This window comes from Procambarus clarkii, chromosome 3, assembly GCF_040958095.1.
Source record: "Procambarus clarkii isolate CNS0578487 chromosome 3, FALCON_Pclarkii_2.0, whole genome shotgun sequence".
Taxonomy (NCBI): domain Eukaryota; kingdom Metazoa; phylum Arthropoda; class Malacostraca; order Decapoda; family Cambaridae; genus Procambarus; species Procambarus clarkii.
In genome coordinates, this window is record NC_091152.1 from 16,565,986 (window position 1) to 16,585,540 (window position 19,555).

Here is a 19,555-nt window from a genome sequence, read left to right on the forward strand (position 1 = left end):
GTATCAAAGGCTTTTTGGCAGTCCAGAAATATGCAGTCTGCCCAACCATCTCTGTCCTGTCTTATCCTCGTTATTTTATCATAGAATTCCAGAAGGTTTGTTAGGCACGATTTCCCTGTCCAGAACCCATGTTGATGTTTGTTCACAAACCTAATGTTCTCCAGGTGTGCAACCAGTCGTAGCCTAATTATTCTTTCCAGTATTTTACAGGGGATGCTTGTCAGTGATACAGGTCTGTAGTTAAGTGCCTCCTCCCTATCTCCTTTCTTGAAGATCGGCACGACATTTGCCTTCTTCCAGCAACTGGGCAATTCTCCTGACATAAGTGACTCATTAAAGATCATTGCCAGAGGCACGCTGAGGGCCTGTGCTGCTTCTTTTAGTATCCACGGTGATACTTTGTCTGGTCCAACTGCTTTAGTTGCATCTAGAGTTGTCAACTGTTTCATTACCTCCTCTGCTGTCACCTCTATATCTGATAGTCTTTCATCTAGGGTAACCCCTTCCAACAATGGGAGCTGCTCAGGCTCGGTAGTGAACACTCCATGGAAACTGGCATTCAGTGCCTCGCAGATTTCCTTGTCACTTTCAGTATATGCCCCCTCTGTCTTCCTTAGTCTTGTCACTTGGTCGTTCACCGACATTTTTCTTCTTATATGACTGTGTAGTAACTTAGGTTGTTTTTTCGCTTTGATTGCAATATCGTTCTCATAGTCCCTTTCCGATGTTCGTCTTATGTTAATGTAATCGTTCCTAGCTCTGTTGTATCTGCTTCTGTTGTCCTCTGTTCTTTGTCTTCTGTACTTCCTCCACTCCCGCCTGCTGGCCATTTTTGCTTCCTGACACTGTCTATTAAACCATGGGTTATTATATTCCTTCTTATTTTTTCCCTTTACCGTTGGTATAAATCTCTCTTCGGCCTCCTGGCATTTCTGTATGACTAGGTCCATCATATCTTGGACTGTTTTTCCTCTAATTTCTTCCTCCCACTGCACTTCACCCAGATAGTCCCTTATCCTCATATAGTCCCCTTTCCTGTAGTCAACTCTCCTTTCCCAGATCTCTTGTCCCATGGTCATAATTTTGAATTCCATCATGTAGTCAAAGACTAGGACACAATGGTCACTGGCCCCTAGAGGTATTTCATGCTCTAAATTCTCGATATCTTCTACGTTCTGGGTGAAAATCAGGTCTAATAGGCTCGGTGCATCTCCTCCTCTTTCCCTTGTGTCTTCCTTCACATGTTGTGTCAGGAAATTCCTGTCTATAACATCTACTAATTTTGCTCCCCACGTTTCATCCCCTCCATGGGGATTCCTTGATTCCCAATTTATCTCTCCATGATTTAGGTCCCCCATGATCAGCAGCTTCGCTCTCATTCTGTGGGCTAGTGTTGCTGCCTTCTGCAGTTCATCTATACATGCTTTGTTGTTGTCATCATACTCCTGCCTGGGTCTTCTACTGTTTGGTGGGGGATTGTAGATTACCAAGATCACAATCTTCCTCCCATCTACTGTCAGAGTTCCATGTATGAAGCTTGTGCACTCATTGGTAACTCGATTTCCCAGGTCTTCAAACTTCCATTTCCGCTTTATTAGGAGTGCTACTCCCCCTCCCTGTCTCTGTGTCCTCTCTTTTCGTATCACCTGGTACCCTTCAGGAAAGATTGCATCTGAGATCATGTCATTAATTTTAGTTTCCACAATTGCAACTATGTCAGGATCTGCTTCACTCACTCTTTCTTTTATCTCTTCTGCTTTATTAGATACCCCATCAGCATTGGTGTACCAAACCTTGAGATTCTTCATGGAAACTCTTGTACCAGAGTTCTCCCTTTCTCTGGGGGTCTGGGGGGATCTGGGGGATGTCTGGGGGGTGACTGGGGGCAGAGGGGATCTGGGGGATCTGGGGGGTGTCTGGGGGATGACTGGGGGCGGGGAGGGTCCGGGGGATGTCCGGGGGGATCCAGGGGGTGTCTGGGGGGGTCCGGGGGGTGTATGGGGGGTGAAAGAGTTCAGGAGGGGTGCTTGGGGGGCTACTGGGGGCTGGGCTTCTAGGAAGGTAGGTAGGAGGGTCTGGGGTAGGGCCTGGGTAGGTAGGTCTGGAGTAGGAAGGGCATACTGGGTCTGAAGATTAGGGAGGGCATAGAGGGGTTGGGAGATGGCGTAAGGTTGGGAGACAGATAGAGGTTGAGAGGTTGGGAGGGGGATGGATAGAGGGGGTGGGGGGGACCTCCCACCTCCCTCGCAAGGGTGGGGGGTCACATGGAAGGAGAGGGGATGAGGAGGGGTGAGGGCAGGGCAGGCTTTGGGTGTTGAGGGGATGAGGTCTGGGTGGGTTCTTGGGGTTGAGGGGATGAGGTCTGGATGGGATTTGGGGGTTGAGGGGATGAGAGCTGGGTGGGTTTTGGGGGTTGAGGGGACGAGGGCTGGACGGGTTTTGGGGGTTGAGGTGATGAGGGGGTCCTTGGAATGTGGGATGAATTTGACTCCAGTGGGGTCAGAGGGGCCAAGGGATGTGCTGGGGAGATAAGCAGGGGCGGCTGATTTGGGAAAGGGGTGACCTGAGAAGCACGTGTGAGCTGGTTAGCATGGGGTGGATTAGCACTGGGGTGTGTAGCTGCGCTCAAATGGGAAGAGTCGTATTGTTGTTTGCTTGCTCTGTGGGCAATCTGTTCCTCCTTCGTCATGAATTTGTCAATAAATACGTTGTAGTAATTTTCGCTACCTCTGAGTAGGTGTTTGTGATGCAGTATGTAATCCACTGCCTCTTCGTTAGTGAACTGTACCAGGACAGGTCGTTTCCTGTTACAGTTGTATGGTCCAATGCGTCGGTGGACTTGCACCTCATTCCCTGCCATCTGGGCTCTCATGTCTCTCAAGATCCCCTGTAGTTCCAAATCCTCAATCTCCATCCTTTCCTGCCTCGATGGTGCCCTGGCTTCAAGTAATCCATGGATTATGATTGTCCTCTTTCTCAGTTCAGGGTCATGCTGGTGGCCCTCTCCCTGGCTGACCCCCACCCCTCCTACACCCGCTACTCCACCTACTACTACTACTTCCCCTTCCCCTGCCAAGCTTCCCTTATTCCTGCCAAATTCATTAGTAAGCCTAGATATTTCTCCTTGCCATTCTACCCTGCTCTTCGTGATTTCCTCTTGAATATAATCCATAAACTCTTGTTTGAGTCTTTGAACCTCGTCCTGTATCTTATTAAAGACTTCACTTTTAATCCCCTGGATTAGATCACCTATCCAAACATCCCTCTTCTCTACAAATTTCCCAATCATCTTCTCCACAAACCTATCTTCTTCCTCAATCATAATACTGTTGGACCTAGACACCCTTCCTGACCTAGTCATTGCTATAATGCAACCTTACCCACAGGGGTTCCAAGTATCTTACCGTCCCGCTAACACAATAGGTGAGTGAATCTCCAAGCGTCGTCCCCGTGGTGGTAGGAGGGTTGCTGCCGGGGTGAGGTCACGCGGTCAGAGGTCGGTGAGGTCTGCTCCACACTACACACTGCCACAATACTACAACTATTTTGAATTACGCTATTTAAACTGTTTTTCTTCACTACTTTATGGCTCTGGCCAAAACTCAAGGTTTTTTCATTCACTTGTACACACTTTTTCACTTCGAAGTTGCCTGATTACCCCTCCCACTCCACTAGTGAACCTGGAGCTCCCAACCCACGTCCACCCAACACGATGGTCACAAGACAATGTGTGTATGTGTGTGTATGTGTGTGTATGTGTGTGTGTGTGTGTGTGTGTGTGTGTGTGTGTGTGTGTGTGTGTATGTGTGTGTGTGTGTGTGTGTGTGTGTGTGTGTGTGTGTGTGTGTGTGTGTGTGTGTGTGTGTGTGTGTGTGTGTGTGTGTGTTTGCTTTTGCGTGCGTGCGTGTGTATTCACCAAGTTGTATTCCCCTAGTTGTGCTTGCGAGGGTTGAGATCTGCCCCTTCGGCCCGCCTCTCAACTGTCAATCAATCAACTGTTACTAACTACTAACTAATTATATATATATTTTTTTTCTTTCTCACACCTCCCCCCTTCCCCCCCAGGAAGCAGCCTGTGGCAGCTGTCTAATTCCCAGGTACCTATTTACTGCTAGGTAACAGGGGCATCAGGGTAAAAAAAAAACTGCCCATTTTTGTTTCTCACCGACGCCGGGAATCGAACCAGAGCCACAGGATTACGTGACCAGCGTGCTGTCCACACAGCCACCGGCGCCCTGTGTGTGTGCGTGCGCGAGTGCGTGCATCATGCTGTTTTAACATTATGTGAGTATTTCCCTTTCAAAGGCCACTGAGTCAAACCCGGAATATTATGCCAGGAGCCCGCCTTGGTGAGCATGTTGGGGCCATGTGTTGTATGTTGTGGCCATGTGTTGTATGTTGTGGCCATGTGTTGTATGTTGTGGCCATGTGTTGTATGTTGTGGCCATGTGTTGTATGTTGTGGCCATGTGTTGTATGTTGTGGCCATGTGTAGTATGTTGTGGCCATGTGTTGTATGTTGTGGCCATGTGTTGTATGTTGTGGCCATGTGTTGCATGTTGTGGCCATGTGTTGTATGTTGTGGCCAAGTGTTGTATGTTGTGGCCATGTGTTGCATGTTGTGGCCATGTGTTGCATGTTGTGGCCATGTGTTGTATGTTGTGGCCATGTGTTGTATGTTGTGGCCATGTGTTGTATGTTGTGGCCATGTGTTGTATGTTGTGGCCATGTGTTGTATGTTGTGGCCATGTGTTGTATGTTGTGGCCATGTGTTGTATGTTGTGGCCATGTGTAGTATGTTGTGGCCATGTGTAGTATGTTGTGGCCATGTGTAGTATGTTGTGGCCATGTGTTGCATGTTGTGGCCATGTGTTGCATGTTGTGGCCATGTGTTGTATGTTGTGGCCATGTGTTGTATGTTGTGGCCATGTGTTGTATGTTGTGGCCATGTGTAGTATGTTGTGGCCATGTGTAGTATGTTGTGGCCATGTGTTGCATGTTGTGGCCATGTGTTGCATGTTGTGGCCATGTGTTGTATGTTGTGGCCATGTGTTGTATGTTGTGGCCATGTGTTGTATGTTGTGGCCATGTGTTGTATGTTGTGGCCATGTGTTGTATGTTGTGGCCATGTGTTGTATGTTGTGGCCATGTGTTGTATGTTGTGGCCATGTGTTGTATGTTGTGGCCATGTGTAGTATGTTGTGGCCATGTGTTGTATGTTGTGGCCATGTGTTGTATGTTGTGGCCATGTGTTGTATGTTGTGGCCATGTGTTGTATGTTGTGGCCATGTGTTGTATGTTGTGGCCATGTGTTGTATGTTGTGGCCATGTGTTGTATATTGTGGCCATGTGTTGTATGTTGTGGCCATGTGTTGTATGTTGTGGCCATGTGTTGTATGTTGTGGCCATGTGTAGTATGTTGTGGCCATGTGTTGTATGTTGTGGCCATGTGTTGTATGTTGTGGCCATGTGTTGTATGTTGTGGCCATGTGTTGTATGTTGTGGCCATGTGTTGTATGTTGTGGCCATGTGTTGTATGTTGTGGCCATGTGTTGTATGTTGTGGCCATGTGTTGTATGTTGTGGCCATGTGTTGTATGTTGTGGCCATGTGTTGTATGTTGTGGCCATGTGTTGTATGTTGTGGCCATGTGTTGTATGTTGTGGCTATGTGTTGTATGTTGTGGCCATGTGTTGTATGTTGGGGCCATGTGTTGTATGTTGTGGCCATGTGTTGTGGCCATGTGTTGTGGCCATGTGTTGTGGCCATGTGTTGTGGCCATGTGTTGTGGCCATGTGTTGTGGCCATGTGTTGTATGTTGTGGCCATGTGTTGTATGTTGTGGCCATGTGTTGTGGCCATGTGTTGTATGTTGGGGCCATGTGTTGTGGCCATGTGTTGTGGCCATGTGTTGTGGCCATGTGTTGTGGCCATGTGTTGTATGTTATGGCCATGTGTTGTATGTTGTGGCCATGTGTTGTATGTTGTGGCCATGTGTTGTGGCTATGTGTTGTATGTTGGGGCCATGTGTTGTGGCTATGTGTTGTGGCTATGTGTTGTGGCCATGTGTTGTATGTTGTGGCCATGTGTTGTATGTTGTGGCCATGTGTTGTGGCTATGTGTTGTATGTTGTGGCCATGTGTTGTGGCCATGTGTTGTGGCCATGTGTTGTGGCCATGTGTTGTGGCCATGTGTTGTATGTTGTGGCCATGTGTTGTATGTTGTGGCCATGTGTTGTATGTTGTGGCCATGTGTTGTATGTTGTGGCCATGTGTTGTGGCCATGTGTTGTATGTTGGGGCCATGTGTTGTGGCTATGTGTTGTGGCCATGTGTTGTATGTTGTGGCCATGTGTTGTGGCCATGTGTTGTATGTTGTGGCCATGTGTTGTATGTTGGGGCCATGTGTTGGGGCCATGTGTTGTATGTTATGGCTATGTGTTGTATGTTGTGGCCATGTGTTGTATGTTGTGGCCATGTGTTGTGGCTATGTGTTGTATGTTGGGGCCATGTGTTGTGGCTATGTGTTGTATGTTGTGGCCATGTGTTGTATGTTGTGGCTATGTGTTGTATGTTGTGGCCATGTGTTGTATGTTGTGGCCATGTGTTGTATGTTGTGGCCATGTGTTGTATGTTGGGGCCATGTGTTGTATGTTGTGGCCATGTGTTGTATGTTGGGGCCATGTGTTGTGGCTATGTGTTGTATGTTGTGGCCATGTGTTGTATGTTGTGGCCATGTGTTGTATGTTGGGGCCATGTGTTGTATGTTGTGGCCATGTGTTGTATGTTGGGGCCATGTGTTGTGGCCATGTGTTGTATGTTGTGGCTATGTGTTGTATGTTGTGGCCATGTGTTGTATGTTGTAGCCATGTGTTGTATGTTGTGGCCATGTGTTGTATGTTGTGGCCATGTGTTGTATGTTGTGGCCATGTGTTGTATGTTGTGGCCATGTGTTGTATGTTGTGGCCATGTGTTGTATGTTGTGGCTATGTGTTGTATGTTGTGGCCATGTGTTGTATGTTGTAGCCATGTGTTGTATGTTGTGGCCATGTGTTGTATGTTGTGGCCATGTGTTGTATGTTGTGGCCATGTGTTGTATGTTGTGGCCATGTGTTGTATGTTGTGGCCATGTGTTGTGGCTATGTGTTGTATGTTGTGGCCATGTGTTGTATGTTGGGGCCATGTGTTGTGGCTATGTGTTGTATGTTGTGGCCATGTGTTGTATGTTGTAGCCATGTGTTGTATGTTGTGGCCATGTGTTGTATGTTGTGGCCATGTGTTGTATGTTGTGGCCATGTGTTGTATGTTGTGGCCATGTGTTGTATGTTGTGGCCATGTGTTGTATGTTGTGGCCATGTGTTGTATGTTGGGGCCATGTGTTGTATGTTGTGGCCATGTGTTGTATGTTGTGGCCATGTGTAGTATGTTGTGGCCATGTGTAGTATGTTGTGGCCATGTGTAGTATGTTGTGGCCATGTGTTGCATGTTGTGGCCATGTGTTGCATGTTGTGGCCATGTGTTGTATGTTGTGGCCATGTGTTGTATGTTGTGGCCATGTGTTGTATGTTGTGGCCATGTGTAGTATGTTGTGGCCATGTGTAGTATGTTGTGGCCATGTGTTGCATGTTGTGGCCATGTGTTGCATGTTGTGGCCATGTGTTGTATGTTGTGGCCATGTGTTGTATGTTGTGGCCATGTGTTGTATGTTGTGGCCATGTGTTGTATGTTGTGGCCATGTGTTGTATGTTGTGGCCATGTGTTGTATGTTGTGGCCATGTGTTGTATGTTGTGGCCATGTGTTGTATGTTGTGGCCATGTGTTGTATGTTGTGGCCATGTGTAGTATGTTGTGGCCATGTGTTGTATGTTGTGGCCATGTGTTGTATGTTGTGGCCATGTGTTGTATGTTGTGGCCATGTGTTGTATGTTGTGGCCATGTGTTGTATGTTGTGGCCATGTGTTGTATGTTGTGGCCATGTGTTGTATATTGTGGCCATGTGTTGTATGTTGTGGCCATGTGTTGTATGTTGTGGCCATGTGTTGTATGTTGTGGCCATGTGTAGTATGTTGTGGCCATGTGTTGTATGTTGTGGCCATGTGTTGTATGTTGTGGCCATGTGTTGTATGTTGTGGCCATGTGTTGTATGTTGTGGCCATGTGTTGTATGTTGTGGCCATGTGTTGTATGTTGTGGCCATGTGTTGTATGTTGTGGCCATGTGTTGTATGTTGTGGCCATGTGTTGTATGTTGTGGCCATGTGTTGTATGTTGTGGCCATGTGTTGTATGTTGTGGCCATGTGTTGTGGCCATGTGTTGTGGCCATGTGTTGTGGCCATGTGTTGTGGCCATGTGTTGTGGCCATGTGTTGTGGCCATGTGTTGTATGTTGTGGCCATGTGTTGTATGTTGTGGCCATGTGTTGTGGCCATGTGTTGTATGTTGGGGCCATGTGTTGTGGCCATGTGTTGTGGCCATGTGTTGTGGCCATGTGTTGTGGCCATGTGTTGTATGTTATGGCCATGTGTTGTATGTTGTGGCCATGTGTTGTATGTTGTGGCCATGTGTTGCATGTTGTGGCCATGTGTTGTATGTTGTGGCCAAGTGTTGTATGTTGTGGCCATGTGTTGCATGTTGTGGCCATGTGTTGTATGTTGTGGCCATGTGTTGTATGTTGTGGCCATGTGTTGTATGTTGTGGCCATGTGTTGTATGTTGTGGCCATGTGTAGTATGTTGTGGCCATGTGTTGTATGTTGTGGCCATGTGTTGTATGTTGTGGCCATGTGTTGCATGTTGTGGCCATGTGTTGTATGTTGTGGCCAAGTGTTGTATGTTGTGGCCATGTGTTGCATGTTGTGGCCATGTGTTGCATGTTGTGGCCATGTGTTGTATGTTGTGGCCATGTGTTGTATGTTGTGGCCATGTGTTGTATGTTGTGGCCATGTGTTGTATGTTGTGGCCATGTGTTGTATGTTGTGGCCATGTGTTGTATGTTGTGGCCATGTGTTGTATGTTGTGGCCATGTGTTGTATGTTGTGGCCATGTGTAGTATGTTGTGGCCATGTGTTGTATGTTGTGGCCATGTGTTGTATGTTGTGACCATGTGTTGTATGTTGTGGCCATGTGTTGTATGTTGTGGCCATGTGTTGTATGTTGTGGCTATGTGTTGTATGTTGTGGCCATGTGTTGTATGTTGGGGCCATGTGTTGTATGTTGTGGCCATGTGTTGTGGCCATGTGTTGTGGCCATGTGTTGTGGCCATGTGTTGTGGCCATGTGTTGTGGCCATGTGTTGTGGCCATGTGTTGTATGTTGTGGCCATGTGTTGTATGTTGTGGCCATGTGTTGTGGCCATGTGTTGTATGTTGGGGCCATGTGTTGTGGCCATGTGTTGTGGCCATGTGTTGTGGCCATGTGTTGTGGCCATGTGTTGTATGTTGTGGCCATGTGTTGTGGCCATGTGTTGTATGTTGGGGCCATGTGTTGTGGCCATGTGTTGTGGCCATGTGTTGTGGCCATGTGTTGTGGCCATGTGTTGTATGTTATGGCCATGTGTTGTATGTTGTGGCCATGTGTTGTATGTTGTGGCCATGTGTTGTGGCTATGTGTTGTATGTTGGGGCCATGTGTTGTGGCTATGTGTTGTGGCCATGTGTTGTATGTTGTGGCCATGTGTTGTATGTTGTGGCCATGTGTTGTGGCTATGTGTTGTATGTTGTGGCCATGTGTTGTGGCCATGTGTTGTGGCCATGTGTTGTGGCCATGTGTTGTGGCCATGTGTTGTATGTTGTGGCCATGTGTTGTATGTTGTGGCCATGTGTTGTATGTTGTGGCCATGTGTTGTGGCCATGTGTTGTATGTTGGGGCCATGTGTTGTGGCTATGTGTTGTGGCCATGTGTTGTATGTTGTGGCTATGTGTTGTATGTTGTGGCCATGTGTTGTATGTTGTGGCCATGTGTTGTGGCTATGTGTTGTATGTTGGGGCCATGTGTTGTGGCTATGTGTTGTATGTTGTGGCCATGTGTTGTATGTTGTGGCTATGTGTTGTATGTTGTGGCCATGTGTTGTATGTTGTGGCCATGTGTTGTATGTTGTGGCCATGTGTTGTATGTTGGGGCCATGTGTTGTATGTTGTGGCCATGTGTTGTATGTTGGGGCCATGTGTTGTGGCTATGTGTTGTATGTTGTGGCCATGTGTTGTATGTTGTGGCCATGTGTTGTATGTTGGGGCCATGTGTTGTATGTTGTGGCCATGTGTTGTATGTTGGGGCCATGTGTTGTGGCCATGTGTTGTATGTTGTGGCTATGTGTTGTATGTTGTGGCCATGTGTTGTATGTTGTAGCCATGTGTTGTATGTTGTGGCCATGTGTTGTATGTTGTGGCCATGTGTTGTATGTTGTGGCCATGTGTTGTATGTTGTGGCCATGTGTTGTATGTTGTGGCCATGTGTTGTATGTTGTGGCTATGTGTTGTATGTTGTGGCCATGTGTTGTATGTTGTAGCCATGTGTTGTATGTTGTGGCCATGTGTTGTATGTTGTGGCCATGTGTTGTATGTTGTGGCCATGTGTTGTATGTTGTGGCCATGTGTTGTATGTTGTGGCCATGTGTTGTGGCTATGTGTTGTATGTTGTGGCCATGTGTTGTATGTTGGGGCCATGTGTTGTGGCTATGTGTTGTATGTTGTGGCCATGTGTTGTATGTTGTAGCCATGTGTTGTATGTTGTGGCCATGTGTTGTATGTTGTGGCCATGTGTTGTATGTTGTGGCCATGTGTTGTATGTTGTGGCCATGTGTTGTATGTTGTGGCCATGTGTTGTATGTTGGGGCCATGTGTTGTATGTTGTGGCCATGTGTTGTATGTTGTGGCCATGTGTAGTACGTTGTGGCCATGTGTAGTATGTTGTGGCCATGTGTAGTATGTTGTGGCCATGTGTTGCATGTTGTGGCCATGTGTTGCATGTTGTGGCCATGTGTTGTATGTTGTGGCCATGTGTTGTATGTTGTGGCCATGTGTTGTATGTTGTGGCCATGTGTAGTATGTTGTGGCCATGTGTAGTATGTTGTGGCCATGTGTTGCATGTTGTGGCCATGTGTTGCATGTTGTGGCCATGTGTTGTATGTTGTGGCCATGTGTTGTATGTTGTGGCCATGTGTTGTATGTTGTGGCCATGTGTTGTATGTTGTGGCCATGTGTTGTATGTTGTGGCCATGTGTTGTATGTTGTGGCCATGTGTTGTATGTTGTGGCCATGTGTTGTATGTTGTGGCCATGTGTTGAATGTTGTGGCCATGTGTAGTATGTTGTGGCCATGTGTTGTATGTTGTGGCCATGTGTTGTATGTTGTGGCCATGTGTTGTATGTTGTGGCCATGTGTTGTATGTTGTGGCCATGTGTTGTATGTTGTGGCCATGTGTTGTATGTTGTGGCCATGTGTTGTATATTGTGGCCATGTGTTGTATGTTGTGGCCATGTGTTGTATGTTGTGGCCATGTGTTGTATGTTGTGGCCATGTGTAGTATGTTGTGGCCATGTGTTGTATGTTGTGGCCATGTGTTGTATGTTGTGGCTATGTGTTGTATGTTGTGGCCATGTGTTGTATGTTGTGGCCATGTGTTGTATGTTGTGGCCATGTGTTGTATGTTGTGGCCATGTGTTGTATGTTGTGGCCATGTGTTGTATGTTGTGGCCATGTGTTGTATGTTGTGGCCATGTGTTGTATGTTGTGGCCATGTGTTGTATGTTGTGGCTATGTGTTGTATGTTGTGGCCATGTGTTGTATGTTGGGGCCATGTGTTGTATGTTGTGGCCATGTGTTGTGGCCATGTGTTGTGGCCATGTGTTGTGGCCATGTGTTGTGGCCATGTGTTGTGGCCATGTGTTGTATGTTGTGGCCATGTGTTGTATGTTGTGGCCATGTGTTGTGGCCATGTGTTGTATGTTGGGGCCATGTGTTGTGGCCATGTGTTGTGGCCATGTGTTGTGGCCATGTGTTGTATGTTATGGCCATGTGTTGTATGTTGTGGCCATGTGTTGTATGTTGTGGCCATGTGTTGTGGCTATGTGTTGTATGTTGGGGCCATGTGTTGTGGCTGTGTTGTGGCCATGTGTTGTATGTTGTGGCCATGTGTTGTATGTTGTGGCCATGTGTTGTGGCTATGTGTTGTATGTTGTGGCCATGTGTTGTGGCCATGTGTTGTGGCCATGTGTTGTGGCCATGTGTTGTATGTTGTGGCCATGTGTTGTATGTTGTGGCCATGTGTTGTATGTTGTGGCCATGTGTTGTGGCCATGTGTTGTATGTTGGGGCCATGTGTTGTGGCTATGTGTTGTGGCCATGTGTTGTATGTTGTGGCCATGTGTTGTATGTTGTGGCCATGTGTTGTATGTTGGGGCCATGTGTTGGGGCCATGTGTTGTATGTTATGGCTATGTGTTGTATGTTGTGGCCATGTGTTGTATGTTGTGGCCATGTGTTGTGGCTATGTGTTGTATGTTGGGGCCATGTGTTGTGGCTATGTGTTGTATGTTGTGGCCATGTGTTGTATGTTGTGGCTATGTGTTGTATGTTGTGGCCATGTGTTGTATGTTGTGGCCATGTGTTGTATGTTGTGGCCATGTGTTGTATGTTGGGGCCATGTGTTGTATGTTGTGGCCATGTGTTGTATGTTGGGGCCATGTGTTGTGGCTATGTGTTGTATGTTGTGGCCATGTGTTGTATGTTGTGGCCATGTGTTGTATGTTGGGGCCATGTGTTGTATGTTGTGGCCATGTGTTGTATGTTGGGGCCATGTGTTGTGGCCATGTGTTGTATGTTGTGGCTATGTGTTGTATGTTGTGGCCATGTGTTGTATGTTGTAGCCATGTGTTGTATGTTGTGGCCATGTGTTGTATGTTGTGGCCATGTGTTGTATGTTGTGGCCATGTGTTGTATGTTGTGGCCATGTGTTGTATGTTGTGGCCATGTGTTGTATGTTGTGGCTATGTGTTGTATGTTGTGGCCATGTGTTGTATGTTGTAGCCATGTGTTGTATGTTGTGGCCATGTGTTGTATGTTGTGGCCATGTGTTGTATGTTGTGGCCATGTGTTGTATGTTGTGGCCATGTGTTGTATGTTGTGGCCATGTGTTGTGGCTATGTGTTGTATGTTGTGGCCATGTGTTGTATGTTGGGGCCATGTGTTGTGGCTATGTGTTGTATGTTGTGGCCATGTGTTGTATGTTGTAGCCATGTGTTGTATGTTGTGGCCATGTGTTGTATGTTGTGGCCATGTGTTGTATGTTGTGGCCATGTGTTGTATGTTGTGGCCATGTGTTGTATGTTGTGGCCATGTGTTGTATGTTGTGGCCATGTGTTGTATGTTGGGGCCATGTGTTGTATGTTGTGGCCATGTGTTGTATGTTGTGGCCATGTGTTGTATGTTGTGGCCATGTGTTGTATGTTGTGGCCATGTGTTGTATGTTGTGGCCATGTGTTGTATGTTGGGGCCATGTGTTGTATGTTGTGGCCATGTGTTGTATGTTGTGGCCATGTGTTGTATGTTGGGGCCATGTGTTGTATGTTGTGGCCATGTGTAGTATGTTGTAGCCATGTGTAGTATGTTGTGGCCATGTGTTGTATGTTGTGGCCATGTGTTGTATGTTGTGGCCATGTGTTGTATGTTGTGGCCATGTGTTGTATGTTGTGGCCATGTGTTGTATGTTGTGGCCATGTGTTGTATGTTGTGGCCATGTGTTGTATGTTGTGGCTATGTGTTGTATGTTGTGGCCATATGTTGTATGTTGTGGCTATGTGTTGTATGTTGTGGCCATGTGTTGTATGTTGTGGCCATGTGTTGTATGTTGTGGCCATGTGTTGTATGTTGTGGCCATGTGTTGTATGTTGGGGCCATGTGTTGTATGTTGGGGCCATGTGTTGTATGTTGTGGCCATGTGTTGTATGTTGGGGCCATGTGTTGTATGTTGGGGCCATGTGTTGTGGCCATGTGTTGTATGTTGTGGCCATGTGTTGTATGTTGTGGCCATGTGTTGTATGTTGGGGCCATGTGTTGTATGTTGGGGCCATGTGTTGTATGTTGTGGACATGTGTTGTATGTTGTGGCTATGTGTTGTATGTTGGGGCCATGTGTTGTGGCCATGTGTTGTATGTTGTGGCCATGTGTTGTATGTTGTGGCCATGTGTTGTATGTTGGGGCCATGTGTTGTATGTTGGGGCCATGTGTTGTATGTTGGGGCCATGTGTTGTATGTTGGGGCCATGTGTTGTATGTTGTGGCCATGTGTTGTGGCCATGTGTTGTGGCTATGTGTTGTATGTTGTGGCCATGTGTTGTGGCCATGTGTTGTGGCCATGTGTTGTGGCTATGTGTTGTATGTTGTGGCCATGTGTTGTATGTTGTGGCCATGTGTTGTGGCCATGTGTTGTATGTTGTAGCCATGTGTTGTATGTTGTGGCCATGTGTTGTATGTTGTGGCCATGTGTTGTATGTTGTGGCCATGTGTTGTATGTTGTAGCCATGTGTTGTATGTTGTGGCCATGTGTTGTGGCCATGTGTTGTATGTTGTGGCCATGTGTTGTATGTTGTGGCCATGTGTTGTGGCCATGTGTTGTATGTTGTGGCCATGTGTTGTATGTTGTGGCCATGTGTTGTATGTTGTAGCCATGTGTTGTATGTTGTGGCCATGTGTTGTATGTTGTGGCCATGTGTTGTATGTTGTGGTCATGTGTAGTATGTTGTGGCCATGTGTAGTATGTTGTGGCCATGTGTTGTATGTTGTGGCCATGTGTTGTATGTTGTGGCCATGTGTTGTATGTTGTGGCCATGTGTTGTATGTTGGGGCCATGTGTTGTATGTTGTGGCCATGTGTTGTATGTTGTGGCCATGTGTTGTATGTTGTGGCCATGTGTTGTATGTTGGGGCCATGTGTTGTATGTTGGGGCCATGTGTTGTGGCCATGTGTTGTATGTTGTGGCCATGTGTTGTATGTTGGGGCCATGTGTTGTATGTTGGGGCCATGTGTTGTATGTTGGGGCCATGTGTTGTATGTTGGGGCCATGTGTTGTATGTTGTGGCCATGTGTTGTATGTTGTGGCCATGTGTTGTATGTTGTGGCTATGTGTTGTATGTTGTGGCCATGTGTTGTATGTTGTGGCCATGTGTTGTATGTTGTGGCCATGTGTTGTATGTTGTGGCCATGTGTTGTATGTTGTGGCTATGTGTTGTATGTTGTGGCCATGTGTTGTATGTTGGGGCCATGTGTTGTGGCCATGTGTTGTATGTTGGGGCCATGTGTTGTATGTTGTGGCCATGTGTTGTATGTTGTGGCCATGTGTTGTATGTTTGGGCCATGTGTTGTGGCCATGTGTTGTATGTTGTGGCCATGTGTTGTATGTTGGGGCCATGTGTTGTATGTTGGGGCCATGTGTTGTATGTTGTGGCCATGTGTTGTATGTTGTGGCCATGTGTTGTATGTTGTGGCTATGTGTTGTATGTTGTGGCCATGTGTTGTATGTAGGGGCCATGTGTTGTGGCCATGTGTTGTATGTTGTGGCCATGTGTTGTGGCCATGTGTTGTATGTTGTGGCCATGTGTTGTGGCCATGTGTTGTATGTTGTGGCCATGTGTTGTATATTGTGGCCATGTGTTGTATGTTGTGGCCATGTGTTGTGGCCATGTGTTGTATGTTGGGGCCATGTGTTGTGGCTATGTGTTGTGGCCATGTGTTGTATGTTGTGGCCATGTGTTGTATGTTGTGGCCATGTGTTGTGGCCATGTGTTGTATGTTGTGGCCATGTGTTGTATGTTGTGGCCATGAGTTGTGGCCATGTGTTGTGGCCATGTGTTGTGGCCATGTGTTGTATGTTGTGGCCATGTGTTGTGGCTATGTGTTGTGGCCATGTGTTGTATGTTGTGGCCATGTTGCCGGGCATACAACACTTATGTGCATAGTTAACTACTAAGCCGGTGGCTGAGCGGACAGAACACTGGACTTATGATCCTGTGGTCCCGGGTTCGATCCTGGGCGCCGACGAGAAACAATGGCCAGAGTTTCTTTCTCCCTGCTGTTACCTAGCAGTCAGTAAAATAGGTACCTGGGAGTTAGTCAGCTGTCACGGGCTGCATGCTTCCTGGGGGGTGGAGGCCTGGTCGAGGACCGGGCCGCGGGGACACTAAAGCCCCGAAATCATCTCAAGATAGTGGCAGGATGTGGCTATCTATCATAACTTTACTCACTCACAATCTTGCGCCTCATACTCATCCAAAAAAACCATAGAAAAAGAATATTTGATTCAATTTATGATGAATTACTTTACGAAGTCAAATTGTCACCAGTTAATATCGATATTCTAATGTAGTAATATTTCTGAGAAACAAAATGGCGTCTGGTTGAAGTTATTCTTCACAATATCAACAACTCTTAACGTATCACGTGACGGAATGTAACCAATGGGAGGAGAGCTATGACCTGACCTTAGGGCAACTGCTTCCCCTTGAGCAGTTGCTTGAGTAATGTTGTGTGTGTGTGGAGGAGCAGCTCAAGTTTTAGAGCAGCTGGGAGTCTGAGAGTGGAGTAGAGGCACCAGGGGAGCCCCTTCAAGCACTCTTCCTCACCTGCGTCAACCCTCCTACGTCACAGTTGACGTAGGAGTGGTCATATACGTCTGAGAGTGGAGTAGAGGCACCAGGGGAGCCCCTTCAAGCACTCTTCCTCACCTGCGTCAACCCTCCTACGTCACAGTTGACGTAGGAGTGGGCATATACGAAGGGGAATATAGATATACAGAGATATGCTTCTTTTGGTATATCGCCATCCGTCCCATGTTGGGTAAGCAGTATGTGGGGGTATATATAATTACACTTGGTATATCACCATCCGTCCCATGTTGGGTAAGGAGTATGTGGGGGTATATATAATTACACTCTACACCGAGCAACTCCGCCTCAAAGAAGATTAATGATGTTTGATGATGATGGTGACCCACGAATGATGATAATGGTAATTGATGATGATAATGATGGAGATTGATGGTGAGGATGAGGAGGGATAGAGAAAAAGAGGACCAGTAGATGTGTGATCTATCAGACCACGTCTGAGAAGACGACGCCTTCACACTTACATAAACACTCACACTACAGTGACCACACTGTAGTGAGGACACTGTAGTGTGGACACTGTAGTGTGCACACTGTAGTGTGGACACTGTAGTGTGGACACTGTAGTGTGGACACTGTAGTGTGGACACTGTAGTGTGGACACTGTAGTGAGGACACTGTAGTGAGGATACTGTAGTGAGGACACTGTAGTGAGGACACTGTAGTGTGGACACTGTAGTGAGGACACTGTAGTGTGCACACTCACACTATCACCCACAGCATATGTATGGGACCACTACCCCCCCCACACAGCATGTGTATAGGACCACTACCCCCCCCCCCCACACAGCGTGTGTATAGGACCACTACCACCCCACACAGCATGTGTATAGGACCACTACCCCCACACACAGCATGTGTATAGGACCACTACCACCCCACACAGCATGTGTATGGGACCACTACCCCCACACACAGCATGTGTATAGGACCACTACCACCCCACACAGCATGTGTATGGGACCACTACCCCCACACAGCATGTGTATGGGACCACTACCTCCCCCCACACAGCATGTGTATGGGACCACTACCCCCACACAGCATGTGTATGGGACCACTACCACCCCACACAGCATGTGTATGGGACCACTACCACCCCACACAGCATGTGTATAGGACCACTACCCCCCACACAGCATGTGTATGGGACCACTACCCCCCACAGCATGTGTATGGGACCACTACCCCCCCACACAGCATGTGTATGGGACCACTACCCCCACACAGCATGTGTATGGGACCACTACCCCCCCCCACAGCATGTGTATGGGACCACTACCCCCCCACAGCATGTGTATAGGACCACTACCCCCCACACAGCATGTGTATGGGACCACTACCCCCCACAGCATGTGTATGGGACCACTACCACCCCACACAGCATGTGTATGGGACCACTACCCCCCCCACACAGCATGTGTATGGGACCACTACCCCCCCACAGCATGTGTATGGGACCACTACCCCACCACACAGCATGTGTATGGGACCACTACCCCCCCACAGCATGTGTATGGGACCACTACCCCCCCCACACAGTATGTGTATGGGACCACTCCCCCCCACACAGCATGTGTATGGGACCACTACCCCCCCACACAGCATGTGTATGGGACCACTACCACCCCCCACACAGCATGTGTATGGGACCACTACCTCCCCCCACACAGCATGTGTATGGGACCATTACCCCCCACACAGCATGTGTATGGGACCACTACCACCCCACACAGCATGTGTATGGGACCACTACCACCCCACACAGCATGTGTATAGGACCACTACCCCCCACACAGCATGTGTATGGGACCACTACCCCCCCACACAGCATGTGTATGGGACCACTACCCCCCCACACAGTATGTGTATGGGACCACTACCCCCCCACACAGTATGTGTATGGGACCACTACCCCCCCAACACAGCATGTGTATGGGACCACTACCCCCCCCCACACAGTATGTGTATGGGACCACTACCCCCCCACACAGCATGTGTATGGGACCACTACCCCCCCACACAGTATGTGTATGGGACCACTACCCCCACACAGCATGTGTATGGGACCACTACCCCCCCCACACAGTATGTGTATGGGACCACTACCCCCCCCACACAGTATGTGTATGGGACCACTACCCCCCCACACAGCATGTGTATGGGACCACTACCCCCCCCACACAGCATGTGTATAGGACCACTACCCCCCCACACAGTATGTGTATGGGACCACTACCCCCCCACACAGCATGTGTATGGGACCACTACCCCCCCACACAGCATGTGTATGGGACCACTACCCCCCCACACAGTATGTGTATGGGACCACTACCCCCACACAGCATGTGTATGGGACCACTACCCCCCCACACAGCATGTGTATGGGACCACTACCCCCCCACACAGTATGTGTATGGGACCACTACCCCCCCACACAGTATGTGTATGGGACCACTACCCCCCCACACAGCATGTGTATGGGACCACTACCCCCCCACACAGCATGTGTATGGGACCACTACCCCCCCACACAGTATGTGTATGGGACCACTACCACCCCCCCCCACACAGCATGTGTATGGGACCACTACCCCCCCACACAGCATGTGTATGGGACCACTACCCCCCCACACAGCATGTGTATGGGACCACTACCCCCCCCCCCCCCCCACAGCAAGCTAGCAGTTGGAACCACGAAGTCCTAAAAAACCCAACCATTACAGCTCTCACGTCTTAAGGGACTCGTCAACTACAACTGTTAAGCATTTAAGAAAACATTAAATAGATCCAATGTGCTGTAAAGTCTTCCCTGAGGCTTCGTCCTCGGAGCCACCGGGCCCTGAAGATGGTCCAAGGACCCACTACACTACTGGTGAAGCCCTGAAGATGGTCCAAGGACCCACTACACTACT